This window comes from Canis lupus, chromosome 9 (genome assembly GCF_003254725.2).
Source record: "Canis lupus dingo isolate Sandy chromosome 9, ASM325472v2, whole genome shotgun sequence".
In the NCBI taxonomy this organism is placed as follows: Eukaryota; Metazoa; Chordata; class Mammalia; order Carnivora; family Canidae; genus Canis; species Canis lupus.
In genome coordinates this window covers 9,201,151-9,215,457 of record NC_064251.1, presented here as the reverse complement: position 1 = coordinate 9,215,457, position 14,307 = coordinate 9,201,151, and the positions used below count along the sequence as shown (strand labels likewise).

At 37.4% G+C, this 14,307-nt stretch overlaps 1 long non-coding RNA gene and 1 pseudogene across 2 annotated transcripts in view; one reads left to right on the top strand and one right to left on the bottom strand.

The window, feature by feature from the left end:
- The window catches only part of LOC112673007 (uncharacterized), a 342,731-nt gene that overhangs the window by 57,661 nt on the left and 270,763 nt on the right, over positions 1–14,307 (bottom strand). The gene's annotated exons all lie outside the window — the stretch shown is intronic.
- Positions 4,109–4,262, top strand: LOC112651094 (U2 spliceosomal RNA; annotated as a pseudogene).

The following is a 14,307-nucleotide window of genomic DNA, read 5'->3' as shown; positions in this document are numbered from 1 at the left end:
TTCAAAATATTATGTTGTCCAATCACTGTGAATTAACCATACACTGAATATCATGAGAACAAAAGGCCTGAGGAAATCAGTTCCAGTAAATTAAGATCCACCTTAGATGTCATTCCCATGGGCAACCTTCATTTGAACTTGACTAGGATGATTATAAAACTTTGTTCAATTTAGGCCCAAGTGGTATGCATTTCACTAATAATGAAGCACAAATCTTATTTTTTAAAAAGTATATTTTTCTCATATCAACATACTTTATGAAATAAACAAAATAAAGAATATTTTCATTTTCATTCTTGACATATACTGGTTATGTTGTTCTTTACTTAAAACCAAGCTTGATAGAACATTGGATTGAAGCCTTCGGGAAGATCATTCAGGCTTCAAACCTGAGGCAGGGGGAAAAAAAATCAGAGTTTTACTGATGTGTGCTACTTAATTTTGTAGAGAAAGAATTACCCACATGGCACTCAGAGTTAACATGCTCTGAACATTTCAGAAAAAGAAATGAATGTACTAGGAAAACTGGGTTTATTGTCCCTGAAATACCACCATCTTCTCAAAAATACATGGCAGCATAATGTTATCAATTTTAAATTGCTACCAACGACAATGTGGATATATCACTGCCATCCCTGAGATGTTTTGCAAATATTTCTCTCCTTGACCAAGCCACAAATTCAATTTGTTCCCAGTTAAATCCTCATAAAACAGTGTCTTTGACAAATGATTGTTTTTTTCCTTCCCAACCCAGAGAAATGCCAGACTGGGCTATTTTCACTTTTGGTGGGAAATGTTCCATTTAGACTGACGCACAATTACGTGGCAAATATCCTGATGTTCTTTTTCTTGTCATATGGCTGAACTTTAGAGAGTTGTGAAAGTGGCCTGATGATTATAATAAAAATAGTTAATTTAGTCTGTTTTAAGCACGTTACTTGCATTATTCACTTATTCATTACACTTATGCTGAGTTAGGTACTATAATTATACCCATTTCATATGGGGGGGGAGACTGAAACTAATGACATCTAAATAATTTACCTATAATCAATAAATGGCACCCCTCTTTTCACTATCTTTTATCATTCTTTGTTCACATTGAACAGAAAAGATTTTGATCGACCAATTTAAAGATATTAAAATCATTGTGCAATATCTTCTTGGAATATAAACATAAAGTGTCTCTAGTATCTAGAAGATTTTCCTATGAAACCATATAGATTTTTTTAAGAAACACAAATTATATACATTATTTAAAAGGTGTCGGATATCTAATATTTAATAGTCTTATTTATGAATTTATATTTTATTATATTTATATAATACAAATAGACTATTTTTAAAAATACTTTGTGGATAGGTAGATACATATATACACGTATGCATATAAACATACATACATCCATACATTGCCAGAAAGGACTCCCAGACTATTATATAAAATCCTAGGCAATCCCTAAGCAGCAAAATTTTAAAAGTCAAAATGCCTCTGATACCTCTGGCAGGCAACTAGTATACTTTGAAGAGCATTGGCCCCAACTTGTTACCAGGTAACGGAAATGAATCCTGATTGGTTGGTGAACATAGTCCAAGACTAAAAGAGGGATCAAAAGGATGAGTGGGCAAAAGCCATCTTGACCCACTGACATATTTATTTAACCTTGTCTTAGTTTTTTCACAGTTCATACCCCATGTACCAGCTAACCTAGCCTCTTTGTTGATCCCTATATATACCAGGGATGATCTGTGGGACAATTTTTAGGTCATTGGAGTGATTACCACAGTCTCCATACCTATGCTTCTCACTTTAAAACATTTTGAAAGGCTTCCTCATCCCACTTTACCTCGTATGAGCTACTACTACTTTTTTTTTACCCCTGTAACAGGAAACTAAGGTTCAATGACCTGAGATTACAGTTTGAAAGACTGGCCCTTCTTGGTTTAGAATTGAGGTCAATAAACTTTTCCTATAAAGATCCAGAAAAAAACATTTTCAGCTCGGAGGATCATATAGTCTCTGTCACAACTACTCACCTCTGCCACCGTAGTGCAAAATCAGCCATAGATGATTCATAAATAGATGAGTGTGGTTCTTTATTTATAAATACAGGTGGTGGGCCACATTTGGCCCATGAGCACATAGTTTACTCCTGGTTTGGAATGATGTACCAAGTGTTAAGTTCTTTCTGGAGCCTTGAATCCTCCCCCTTCATGTTTATACCCAGGAGGGGAGTATGAGCATCCCATTGACCAAGTCCTCACTGTAGCTGCAGAGCCCTGGCCTCACCTACGTCTTATTTAGATATTGTACCCTTAGGTAGTTTTGCCCAACAGTACCAGGAGATCAGATATCAATACTATTTTTTTTGCATTCCCTCTAAATATACTTTTTACATTCTGGAAAACTGTTTCACCTCTGGTTAATAATTGCTTATGTCATCAAAAACAGTGAGTGCAATATTTTCCTTAATATTTTTTTTTGGGGGGGGTAAGGGGAGGTGTTGTCTTAATGACATGGAGTGGCCAGGCACCGTCAGACTTCACACATAGGTTTGTTTGCGCAACAGCAAGACTGTGGCTATGTGGTTTATGTGTTTAAGAGGTAGCTGTACTCTGCCACACAGTGTGAATTTTTAAAAATGAAAGGGTGTGTGTCATGGAAAGAGAATGAAGGATTCAAATAGTAAACATATCCATCTTTTAAATAGGCCCTTTATGGCATAGCACTCAAACACAGCCTTCTTGAAGAGAGTTGATGATGGGAGCTGTGCCTCAGTGACCAAATGGTAAAAGTTGGAAAACAATGCGTGTAGGGGCTGTCCCCACAATCCGCAGTGAGTACGAGACTTGTTCAAGGGAGGGTTCTTGGCACAGCGATGGAAGTAAGCTTTTAGTCCAGCTCCCGTTTCTAATCCTAAATCAAACCACTACACTCAGTCTCTCACTTTAATAAGCACTAAATCCACATGCTAGGTTTCAAAAGAAAGAAAAAACCTACTTTAACTATTAAAACTTCCCTGAAACCTACTCATGGGAACAGAGAACATATGGTGTTGTAATTTTTTTTTTTTTAAGCAAGACATCTGTACTATTCAAGAAATAGCTAAAATCTGTCGGATTCCAGAAACTTTTATAAGCTGAACTCCAAAATAGATAAATTATTTTTATTAGATTCAGCCATGGACAATTCATGAAGAAAATTCTAGCTGGAAAACAACTTTTTAAAAGAGAAGCTTTGGTAAAGTGTCAGTTTACATCTTGATTTCAAATAGCAAATGTTAAGAAAACTACTTTAATTTTCAACGCATGTGTGATGGAGTCCAGCTACAAAAATCCTGTGCGTAAGTAATGGGAAACAATGGTGAACAGATCCGTTCTCCTGCTGTGACCTCTCCAGGAAGCATTCCCGAGTGCTCAGTGCTAGCTATTTACAGGACATCTCTTTATGAGCACCTACTATGGACCAGGCATCATGCAGGGGCACTTGGAAACGCAGTGAGCCGCATTAAAGAGAAGAATGCCAGCCTCAAGAGAGCTTGTTTTTTGTTTTTTTTTAAGATGTTATTTATTTATTCATGAGAGACAGAGAGAGAGAGGCAGAGACACAGGCAAAGGGAGAAGCAGGCTCCCTGCAGGGAGCCCGACGTGTGACTCGATCCCAGGTCTCCAGGATCAGGCCCTGGGCTGAAGGGCGCTGAGTCACCCGGGCTGCCCAAGAGAGCTTAAATCTTAAAACAGACATTGAAAATGACAACGAATTGGCTGCAATGTGGACTGGGAAAACTTATTTAAGAGCTTGGTTTTTACCAGAAGACTGTTTAGTCAACACAATGGCTGGAGGGGTGTCTTCCAGGCAGTTGGAACAGAATCTAGGCCTTGAGGACTAGAAATGAGACACATTTGAGGAAAGCAAAGCATATCAGCAAAGCCCGAGCAGAGAAAATAAAGGGAAGAAAACCACCTAATTCTGAGAGGTGGAGGGGACAAGTACTACAGAGGCTTGAAAGACCCAATAAGGACTCAAAAGTTCACCTGCATTATCCTTTTCTTTCTCCCATAGGAAAGTGATTTCCCCAGAGTACTTGGGATATAAATTCATTTCCAGATCGCTTCTCGGCCTTTTGGCTAAGATCAAGTGTAGTATCTGTTTTTTTTTTTTTTTTCTTTTTAAAAAGATTTATTTATTTATTGAGAGAGAGAGAGGAATAGCAGGAGAGAGAGAGATGAGCAGGGGGTGCAGGGAGAAGCAGGCTCCCCACTAAGGAGGGAGCTTGACAAGTTGATTGATTTCAAATGTTACACAAATTTTATTTTATTTTCTTATTTATTTTTTATTTTTTTATAAATTTATTTTTTATTGGTGTTCAATTTGCCAACACATAGAATAATACCCAGTGCTCATCCCATCAAGTGCCCACCTCAGTGCCCGTCACCCAGTCACCCCCACCCCCCGCCCACCTCCCCTTCCACCACCCCTAGTTCGTTTCCCAGAGTTAGGAGTCTTATCAGTTTAAATTCATTTCCAGAGAAAAACATACCAGGCAATGAGCTTTAAATACTGGATGCAATGCTTAAGCCAGTTTTTGAATCACTGAGCACAAAATTTACACCCTGGTTTTTCTGTTTCATAGAAATAAACAGGATTGATCAGTGAACAGTTATCTTAGAGTAGACAGTATGAGGAACAACAAATCTGCCAAATGAGGAAAAAGTATTTTTGTGCACTGAGGAAACTTACAGGTATCTCCAATTTTTCATAGCAATTGACTCCTTATTAACCAGAGAGTGACTAAAAGTACTTTCCAATGAAAACAAAACCAACTATGTGTAACAAAACAAGACATTCTATTGGGGGAAAAAATCTGCTATAAAAAAATCTATATAATAAGGTTCATTGTTTTGGAACACAGAAGGGAAAAAAATTCACCATTCTAATATAGATTTTTATTTTTTTGCAAACTATTGTCCGGTTTTGTACATCTTTACAGCAACAGTTATTCCTTTATTTTCTGTATGTTTTTATTTAATGTTACTTCCCATATTTCAAAAGATTCGACATCATCATTTTTAATGACTGCAAATACTCCATCTCTAAGTAATTAATTGTGACAATTCTGATTATGTGTCAGTGTTGCATGATTGAGAAAGTTGGTTGAAAAGGAAAAGGTTTTCTGCACTAGGGCTTGATGTATGTTCAAATCACTAAATTTAAGTAAAAAGAAATGAATCATTTTAATGAAATTGTTGGAACAGTGCATGGTCCTTTCACCTATAAAATTTGGCAATACCAAAATGAATGGAATAAATTTCAGAAATCTGAATATCTGCTAAAACCTCTTACTATTTAAATAGTACTAATTATTTTTAATAGACTTTATTTTTTTAAAAAAGCAGTTTTCAGGCCACAACAAAATTGAAATGAAAGTACGGAGTTTCCAAGTACCCCCTCTGCTCCTGACACGCAGCCTCCTTCACTATAAACATCCCACACCACACTGATGCATTTGTTACAATCAATGAACCTACCCTGACACATTATTGTCACCCAACCTCCATAATTTACATTAGGGATCACTCTTGGTCTTGTACATTCTATGGGTTTTGACAAACATATAATGACATGCATCCACCACTATAGTATCGTATAGAATGGCCTCACTACCCTAAAAATCCAATATGCCCTGCTTTTTCTTCCCTCCCCCGTTACCCCCAGCAACCATCAATCTTTTTACTCTCTCCAGAGTTTCACCTTTTCCGGAATGCTGTATAGTTAGAATCAGAGAATATGTAGTTTTTTCAGACTGGCTCCTTTCACTTAGTGATATGTATTTATGTTTCCACCATGTCTTTTCATAACTTGATAGCTCATTTATTTTTAGCACTGAGTAGAATTTCATTGTCTGGATGTTCCAAAGTTTACTTATCCATTCATCTACTGAAGGATATCTTGGTTGATTCCCAGTTTGGGGAATTATGAATAAAGCTGCTATAAACATCCACGTGCAGGTTTTTGTACCCACATATGAAGTTGAAATATCAGAGTACTGGATCATATGATAAGAGTATGGTCAGTTTTGTAAGAAACCACCAAACTGTCTTCCCAAATAGTTATAACATTTTTGCATTCCCACCAGCAGTGAACAAGAGCCCTCATTTCTTCACAGCCTCATCAGCATTTGGTGTTGTGTTTTGGATCGTCACTATTCTAATAGTTATGTAGCTCTATTGATTACTTTTTTCTTTAAAAAGCACAAACAAAACAAGTCTTTATTCAGCGAAGACTTGAAATCATTTTGCCAACTTTTTTTCTTCCGTAATTTTTGTTTGCTTTCACTAAGAATGCCAAAAGTATTCACAATGCAATGGAACTTCATTTGTATCAACCAGAAGCAAAGACTCTAACAGATCAGTGAGTTATTCTTTTTTACTTTTCTTATTTAGTATTTTTATGAGAGATATTCATAAAATAGAGAAAAAAGCTTATAAAATTTGCCACCTACTCAGTATACACTGTGATCTCTCCTTGTCCCTCCTCCTACCCCCTCTCTCTTCTCCCTTCCCTTTCACCCCCAATTTCCTTTTCTCCTTCCTTCCCTTTTTCTCAATTTCTTAATCTCTTTACGCCACTCCCATCATATTTTTGCTTCTACTACTCCAATGAAACTACTCTTGTCGAGATCACCAACAACTCCCACTTGTCAAATCCAGAAACCAATCATCTGGCTTCTTCTTACTAGACTCTGGACAGCCTCCACACACCACACTTCTGTGTAACTCCATTCATCCCACCAAACACATCTTCTCACTCTGTGTCCTTCACTACTCTTCTTCCTATCAAACTCTTAAATTTTAGAATCAAAAGGGCTCAGCTATAGAATATCTATGCTTCACTACATATGCTTTCTTCCCTAAGTAATCTCATTCAATCCCATGGATTTAAAATCTTCTATCTGCTGATGAGTTCAAAATATATGGCTCTAGTCCTGAACCCTCCTTGAACTCCAGACTCATAAATCCAACTCTAAAACTTAAAATACACAGAACAGAATAATTCAATCATAAATCTTCCTTTTCACATACCCCTATCCACACCCTAGATGCAATATTCTGCAGTCTCATGCTTCTCAGAGAATGGCACCTCTCTCTGCTCACTGGCTTGGGCCTAAAGTTCAAAGTCTGCCTTCATTTCTCAGAATCCCCAAGAGCCAAATCAATCAGAAGTTCTTGCAACTCCATCCTCAAGACATCTTAAACCCTCTTGCTCATCAACACCCTCCTTCTGCACAGCCTTTGTGTCTCACCTGGACTGCTACTGTCACCCACCTGTTCTCAATCCTTCCTCTCTTGTCCTGCTGCAGAGCATCCTTCACACAGTGGTTGGAGTCATGTGACGTGATGTAAGAAATTGATGTTGCTTTGCCCCAGTTTTGTTGAAACATCAATATTAGGTACCAAAGCAAGTGTCAGGCAAATCCTCACATGTTGTTTTACAAAAGAAATCCTCCATAACTTTTTCCAATTATCTTGAATCTCTCTTACCCATTCTGATCAAGAAAGAATCCGACAGGAAGAGGATTGAGGAGGATGCTGGGTAAAGGGATACCTTTGCTCCCTGTCCAGTAAAGCTGCCAGGAAGACAAGGAACTTTCAGCAGGAAGGGTCTGGATTTGTACTTCTGGGTGCCCAGAAGCCTATCGAGAATGTTTAGTGGTCCACAGGAATAGAGACTTAAATATCCCAGTCAAAGGAAATACAGGAAACATAGGCCCACCACAGCATCTCATGAGAGGAAGTTTCTGTTTTAATCATGTTTTTGGCCCAGGGAATGCAAAGCCAGCCAGCCCAGTCTCATCCACCCACAAGAACCATGTAGAGGGGCTGTCGTGGGCAAGGAGGGAAGTCAGTTAGACCCTGTTTCCAATGCAGGCAGGCTTCCCAGAGAGTGCCAGCCTGACCAGGGGAGAGGAGAGAAATGAGGACTAAATCAAATTCAGGATTTGGATTGTTGCACAGGGCTGGACACTCTCCTGAACTGAAACTCTGTTTGCAATTTAGAGTCATTACAGAATTGTGTATTACGAAAGAGTGAGCAGAAATGTTGCAGGTCTGCCAGAGTTTTCATCCAGGACCGGGGCAAGGTGATTCCTACTGAATACATTTTAAGAGGAGGTGGGAATAACATAAAAAGGCATTTGACTTTGTTACCAGTCACTCTTGTTCAAAAATGCCCTTAGGTGATCTACCAAGCATATAAATCAGATCCTCTCTGTCCTCTGTAATTCTCTCTAATGCCCTCCACTGGATTTAGAATAAGATCTAAATTTTTTCCATTGCATTTAGAATAGAATCCAAGTAAGATCTATCTCACAGCCTTCAAGTTTTTACCCAATCTAGCTCCTGTTGAACACTTCCCAGTCTTCCCCAACCATTTCTCCCTTGGTGACTGCTCCAAAAAACCCTGGTCTTCTTTCCATTCTTCGAACATATCAAGCTTACTCTTTCCTCAAGGACTTTCTCTTTGCTGTTCCTTGCCTCTGGAGTCTTCTTCCTTTAGATATTTGCAAATATAAACCTTCATTTCTTTTAGGTATGCTAACATATCATTTTTTCAAAGATATCTTCCTAAATTACATTATCTAATTACGACTCTTCCACCATTCCACCATTAGCACGTGACCCTTCATCAGCTGTCCTCATGCACTGTCCCTCCACCAACATCATATTTCTACAGTTCTACAAGGAAGAAATGAAAAGGAAGTAATAACCAATAATTTCATCACCATAATCATGATGAAAAGTGTGAGATATATGAGGAGCTCACTTAGGTTAGAATAAACTTTTTCACTTACAAACGACTAACACATTGACTATTTAGAAAAATTTATTTTTATTGTAATAAAACATATATAACATAAAATGTACCACTTAACCAGTTTTAAGTGGACAGTTCTGTGGCATTTAGTACATTTACACTGTCATGCCACCATCACCACCAGCCACCTCTGGAACTTTTCATCTTTCCAAACAGAAACTCTGTACACATGAAACACTAACTCTTCATTTTCCTTCCTCCAGTTCTAGCTAACCACCATTCTACTTTCTGTTTCTATGAATTTGACTACTCTGGGTACCACATGTAAGTGGAACCACATAATATTTGTCCTTTTATGCCTGGTTTATTTCACTTAGCAGAATGTCTTCAAGGTTCATTCATGTACTAGCATATGTCAGAATTTTATTCCTCTGTAAGGCTGAATAATATTACACTGTATATATAGACCACATTTTGTTTATCTACTCATCCACTGATGGTCATTTGAGTCATTTCCACTTTTTAGCTATGTGGATAACAGCTCTATGAACAGGGTTGTATAAATATCTCTTTGAACCTCTGTTATCAATTCTATTGATATTTATCTAGGAATTGTTAGATCATATGGTAATTCTATATATATAGAGAACTATATAGGAAAAGAAATTGTTTTGAGGAACCTCCATACTCTTTTCCACAGGAGCACATTGACTTTTATTTAAAAGAAAACTATATATATATATATATATATATATATATATATATATATATACATATATATATACACACACACATATATGTATATTCAGTATATATATATGAAATTCAGTATATATATAAATTCAGTAGAGACACAGAGAGAGAAGCAGAGACATAGGCAGAAGGAGAAACAGGCTGTCTCCAGGGAACCTGATGTCAGACTCGATCCCAGGACTCCAGGATCACAACCTGAGCTGAAGGCAAATGCTCAACCAGTTACCCACTCAGGTGCTCTGACACATTGACTTTTAACTTCACAATATAAATTATATTTATAAATTATAAACTATGCCATTATAAATGTGTGTGCTTTATTTTCTCTGTGTCAGGTCTCTTATTTAGATGACTTAGCTATAATGTCATATTCAATTCTCATAGGAGACAGGTTCTTTTCTTCGCGTTGTCCACAGAATAGAAATGTGACCAAGTTGCTTCTATGTGACTTACTTCATAAATAGTTTAATATTATAGGTAGGGCTGCCTGGGTGGCTCTGTCCATTAAGCATCTGCCTTTGGCTCAGGTCATGATCCCAGAGTCCTGGGATCCAGCCGGAAGTGGGGCTCCCTGCTCAGCAGGGAGTCTACTTCTCTCTCTCCCCCTGTGCGCGCGCGCTCTCTCTCTCTCTCTCTCTCTCATGTGCACACACTCTCAAATAAATTAATTAATTTAAAAAATCTTATAAGTAGGTAGCATTATATATAATATGGCACTTTATCATCTCTAGAACCTGAAGAAATCCTCGGAATCATGAAAGAGTAAGCCCAAAGAAATAGAGTACATATTTTGTCTGTAGGAAAGAAAGTTTTTAATTTTTGTTTTCTTACATGGTAGTTCAAATCTGTTAGCACCTAAGCCTCTTCTAACTGAAGGTTCCCTCTCTGAACTTCCTTCTGAGTAAAATGGTCAGTGTATGAGAAAGGCAGACAAGTGGCTGTTTCTTAGAAGAACTGCAGGTGAGCCAGTCTATGAACACATGTCATGGAGAAGGAAGAAAAAGCAAAACAAGCAACCTTACCAGGTCACCATTGATGAGATTACTAATTTTCCAAATGCAACCAAAGTAAACTCACTCTCCAACAGGAATATCAAAAGTAGAGGTCTCCCATTAACCTGAACAAAGCATTCCTCCACATTCTAAACAAGGATTATTGCATCAAATTATACTGAGACTCAGACAATATGCCAGTAATAAGGAGCCCAAAGAGGAAATCCCAGTTTATATGACTCACTGTTTTGAACAAATATTAACATTGGCTAGCCAACATTTCCCTTTGTATCACTTTTCCAGATTACCAAGAAGTTATATAATACTTCAAAGTAGCCAATACAGGCAAACTAGATAAACTATTTGGATTACTCATTTCATTACCAACAGCTTCAGTCAACTTACTTTGTAAAAGAAGGGAAAAAAAATTCTGAGCTTTATAACAGGCTCATCTAACTCTGAGAAGTCCTAAGTTGAGAAGGGATCGAGACAGCATTTCTTCCTAGTTTAAAATCAGCTCAGCCTGAGCATAATGGAGTCTCACATAAAACAACTTTTGCAAATGTCAAAGAGCTCTTTCTTCAGAAGCGTTTACCTAGGCCGGCCTCTGATATGTTAACAAATCTTCAGGAGTTGACAAATGTAAATAATATAAATTTCTCTACTGAGATGGACAAATTCACTTTTTTTTCCTGGGAATTACAAAATAATAATGACAACATTATTCAGCAAATTCATGCCCACATGCAAAATGATAATGCAGTCAACCTTAAATTAAAGGGCTAGATTAGATGAGCTATAAACTAAGTCCTTCACAGACCTAAATCTTTTGGGTCTTCATTTCCACGAAAACCAAATTTATGTTCTATGTCCATGCTATTAAATCAAAACAGGAGTACACTGCTCTTTCGTATTCCAATCTAGGTTTAAGATTTGCAGACATTTCCTATGTGAGATAGGGAATGAGTTTGAGGGGCTATTGAAAAAGTCCATGGACGGGGGCATGAGTGATTTATCCCATTGGATTTAGTGATCGCACACCACTAGGATCATCTTTATTATTATCTGACCAACGTTATATAGGAATTTCAGTAGGTGAAAAATGTTGTAAGTGTTGTGTCCTGCAGTGGCCGTGGCATTGTAAGTATGCATACGTGGCCACACACAGTGGTGGAGCAGAGGCTCTTATGAGGGAGCAAAGACAAGAAAATCTTTGCTGAGTGGCAGGAGAGCTGAAAAGAAAGGGGATTCAATGCTGGACACACATGTGAATGAATAACTCTTAGAAACCATCAAGTAAAACGAATCCCCAGACACAAAGTGCACAAAAGCCAAAAACGATGAGAAAATATACATGCGTAGATATTGCATGTGTGCATATGATAGTATAAAGAGGAATGTATATTTCTGCATTGTGGATAGGTAAACTAATTCCAGGTAGATCCATTAAATATGGATATTCTGGAAGACATAATCTCTAAAAGGAGGTCAACACCTGGAAGAGGAAGTAAGAGAGCAGAAGGGAACAGAAAAAAAGATTAGCTAGGTCATAGTCTGACCCCCATAATTGACTAAAATTATGGATTCCCTTAACCTAGATTTCTCTTCCTAGACTATTGATTTAGCTCTGACTCTGAACCCTCTTAGAAACAACAACAAAAAAAAAGTCCATTGATTTTTCTCATAGTCAGTCTGTTCCTAAGGCCCTTACAGCTAATCAGTTACCACCTCCCCCTACTTATCTTATCGGGGCTTTCTAATTTCCTCCATTAAGAGATGTCTGACTCTGTAGTGCTGAAATCTCACAGTCTGGGTACATAAGGAGATTAAACTGAGTCACTGATTCCCCTTGATCTTCTCTACTTCCCCTTATTGAAGGCGTGTCTCTGTTTACCATGAAAGATAAGGGGGTGCAGACAAGGCAGGAATAGGATCTTAGAAGATGCAAAGGATTTAGATCTTTGCCTTGTGTATACAGTAGGTGACAAGAAAGTTCCACATGGGGAAACTATAAAGGCTTCTTCAACTATAGTTCATTATACTCTGCTTATGAAAAACCAGAGCTCTGATGATGTCTGAGGGTGTAACCAGACTCCAGCCTTTTTAAAGAGTAGTGATTAGCTGAAGTGTTTCTGACAGCTAAATAAATATTTTCTAAATAAAAATATACTGTATGTTTTAAAGGGAATATCAGAACCATTTTTAGAAAGGAGGATTGCTACTCTGGGATTCCCCAGCTGCCAGGTTCTGTTCTAAGTAGAAACTGCTATTTTCTGACTGTCGCCAGCTGGAAGCTCCACTGTGCCAGCTAAATGGCATTTTGGTTAAACCATTCAAGGTCTAGAGCTGCAAGAAGCAATGGATATCTGAATAAGTAAAGCAAACTTTACAAAAGTCCATTTTAAAAGCTTTGTGGATATATGGGTATAATCCCAGATTTGAGATCTAGTAATGAGCAATAATTGGGGTAGAGAGAGAGAGAATCCTAGAGAGCCCTAGAGAGTTCCAAAGAAAGAAACCCTTATCCACAGGAACCAATCCCAATAATGGAGGATGACACGGAAACTAAAGAAATCAATGTGGCAGCCTTGAGTGTTCTCTCGCAAGATTAAAAAGAAAAAGAAATTATTAAAAAGTAAGAGATATAATCTAAGGGCAAAGAAAAATTTACAACACTGTGAAAGGTATTTAAAGAGTACTTACAGACCAGAAGGACCTGAGAATGTACATTACAGATATGGTTATGATTGTTTTAAAATTATACACATATGGAGTAGAATCTTCACATGGTATAAAAGTTATTTTTTATCAGGAGAAGCAATCACTTAGTTTCTTATGTATTCTTCCAGAAATTTTCTATATGCATACAAGAAAAATGTACACCGGTGGTTCTCAAATGGAGGGAACTTTGCACCCACTGGAGCCTATATTCAAGTCAGAAAACAGAAATCAAATAATTTTTGCATGAGTGATTTCTAGAATATGTGGAACGAGATAAATTATACAAAGAAATGATCTCAAGGCAATCATCAGAAATCTTTAGAATCATGAAGAAGAGGAGACATAAAATTTTTCTTGACTTCAAAGAGACACTGGATAATTTCAAATAAATGTATGTTAGAATCAGAATGTCTCCTTTTTGAAAAACTCTAGAATGCATCGTGAAACATGGTTTATAGACAGGAAATGTGTGATCAGCACTCTAGGTTCACATGAGTCCTAAAAAATAAACCATGGGAAGAAATTTCATTTACATTTTAGTGAAATAAAAATCCACGTCGGGTGAACTATACACAGAGTCATTTTAGTCAACAAAATATCCAGTAGTTGTTCATGTCAGTTAATAAGGTGGAGACATTTATACAGAATGATGTTTATTAAGTAAATTTATATCTGGATGACTTGCAATATCCAAAGAGTGTCAATCAAAAATATCCAAGTAAAAGTGTCTATGTTTTCTTTATTTAAATTCAATTAATTAAAAAAATAAATTCAATTAACTAACATATAACATATTCTTAGTTTCAGAGGTAGAGTTCAGTGATTTATCAGTTGTATATAACACCCAGTGCTCATTATATCACGTGCCCTCTTCAATGCCTATCACCCAGGTACCCCATCTCTTCACCCACTGTCCCTCAAGCAACCTTCAGTTTGTTTCCTATGATTAAGCATCTTTCCAGGTGCCTGGGTGGCTCAGTCAGCTAAGTGTCTGTCCTCGGCTCGGGTCATGATCCGGGATCCTGG